The sequence below is a fragment of the Babylonia areolata genome, chromosome 10 (genome assembly GCF_041734735.1).
Source record: "Babylonia areolata isolate BAREFJ2019XMU chromosome 10, ASM4173473v1, whole genome shotgun sequence".
In the NCBI taxonomy this organism is placed as follows: domain Eukaryota; kingdom Metazoa; phylum Mollusca; class Gastropoda; order Neogastropoda; family Buccinidae; genus Babylonia; species Babylonia areolata.
In genome coordinates this window covers 34758331-34760830 of record NC_134885.1, presented here as the reverse complement: position 1 = coordinate 34760830, position 2500 = coordinate 34758331, and the positions used below count along the sequence as shown (strand labels likewise).

Sequence of the window (2500 nt, the reverse complement as noted above, 5' to 3'; positions counted from 1 at the left end):
GAAAAGTCAAGACTGGAAATTTTTACGTTTCATCAATTCAAGGGTATTAACTCTCATGGTTTATTATTTTTAACTGTGAATTCCGACTGATTCTGTGGATATTTTTATGGCAGTTTGGGGCATAATCCAGTAAGTGATGAGGCGTTCACAAATCTTTCTCTAAATAAATATTTAACGGTCTCCTGCTCCAACTTTCCATCACATGTTATCGTGTATTATCGATTGAATATAGGATTGAAGGGGCAGGTCAGCAACTTGAAACAAAATGGCGTCGTTCGCGTTCGCGTACATGAATATGTATAAATATGTGTACGCAACTGATTTTAGCCCATGACCTTCAGGGCTCAGCCAATAGATCTATAAAGTCCACTCGTCGTATTGATTTTAGTATTTTCCGAAAAAGACCACTTGGGCGAATGAACATAGCGAAAGCCCTGTACACTGAGAGTAACACACACAAGCTTTTTATGTATTGAGTATAATTTCAAAATGTAATGTTTAAGATGAGAAAGATCAGTTTAAAGCAAATTAAGCCCCCTAGCATTAATTACAGATTAATTTCCCTTTTTTACTATCTGTACCAAAGACATGCAAAATAAATATAACTTCCATGCTTAGCAAAGGAAGTTCCTGTTTGAACAAAAAATGATTAAAATGACTGCTCTTGTTGTGTCAGAATATCAGATCAAAGTGCCAAGTTTAGAGAATAAAAAATATAAATATAACAGTAAATTCAGTTTGCATATAATTTGGCTTCTTTTTTTTTAGCCCATCCCAGACGTGCAATATTGTTTTAAACACGATGACTGGAAAGAACTGAATTTTTCCTATTTTTATGCCAAATTTGGTGTCAACTGACAAAGTATTTGCAGAGAAAATGGCAATTTTAAGTTTACCACGGACACACACACACACACACAACCGAACACCGGTTTAAAACATAGACTCACTTTGTTTACACAAGTGAGTCAAAAACCGACACAGTCTGTAAAACAACCAACACGTCCTGTCACATAACGTCCAGCAAAGGCCCACAACTCCAAACCACATCTGTCTGGCGTTTTTTCTTCAGCTAGCATACAGATAAATAGTTGCGCAAGTGAGGACTCTACCCTCCGCACACTCACCCCCAACAACAACCCCACCAACTCCAGGAAAGCCAGAACCGCCAGGATATTTTTATAGCTAGAACTTCACCCCTCTTAAGAGTCCTGATCTTAGTCTTTATCCACCGAACTCCATTAAGAGCAGACAGGACTTCACATCCTACATCCTTTTTTTTTTTTCTTTAACTTTCTTTATTTTATAGCCAGGACTTCACCACTCTTAAGACATCCAGGACTTCATCCACGGAACTCCCATTAGAACAATCAAGAGATCACGGACCCCCCCCCCCCCCCTGCCCCCCCCCCGCCCCCCCCCCCCCCCTTTTTTTTTTTTTTTTTTTTTTTTTTTTTAACAGTCAGGACTTCATTCCTCTTCAGACAGCCAACCAGCCTTTCCCCCTCCCCTCCTCGAAACGCCAGAAGTTCAGTCATACCTCTCAATCCCATTTTTTGACAGCTAACACTGAACTCCTCTTCAGACAGACACACACACACACACACACACACACACACGCACGCACCCCAACCCCCGCACCCCTCCCGGGCCTCGAACTCTTAACATTGTTGACCACTGATTTTTTTTTAAGTCCAACGTCTTACACTTTCTGTACTGCACCTCCTACTATTCGTATCTCTTTTCAATGGCACTTTGTACATTGATTTTTCTATTGTGATGGAAAATAATTGTTAATGCGCATTTGCTTGATTGCTTGTGTGGGTCTTTAGTTAGCGTTTTTTAAATACTTTTTCACACATACACACACACACAAATACACATACATACACACATGTACACTCGCACACACACACTTGTACCCACCCACCCGCACACACGCAGACACACACACACACACACACACATACACATACACACACAAATGCACATTCATTCACACACACACACACACACTTGTACCTACCCATCCACCCACGCACACACACGCACACACACACACACACACACACACACACACACACACACACAACCATGTACGCACACACACACACACACACACACACACACACACACTTTCCGTGTATATGGTGTGTGTTAAAGACGTTGATGTATGATGTTTTTATGCCCCCAAGGGGTACATGAAATAAACTCCTTGCCTTGCCTTACCTTGCCTTGCCTTGCCCTGCCTTGCCTTGCCTTGCCTTGCCTTGCCTTACCTTGCCCTGCCTTGCCTTGCCCTGCCTTGCCTTGCCTTGCCTTGCCTTGCCGTGCCTTGCCCTGCCTTGCTTTGCCTTGCCTTGCCTTGCTTTGCCCTGCCTTGCCTTGCCTTGCCTTACCTTGCCTTGCCTTGCCTTGCCCTGCCCTGCCTTGCCTTGCCTTGCCTTACCTTGCCCTGCCTTGCCTTGCCTTGCCTTGCCTTACCTTGTCCTGCCATGCC

At 43.2% G+C, this 2500-nt stretch overlaps 1 protein-coding gene across 1 annotated transcript in view; it reads right to left on the bottom strand.

The window, feature by feature from the left end:
- Positions 1-2500, bottom strand: part of LOC143286561 (uncharacterized) — a 43768-nt gene that overhangs the window by 20670 nt on the left and 20598 nt on the right. The gene's annotated exons all lie outside the window — the stretch shown is intronic.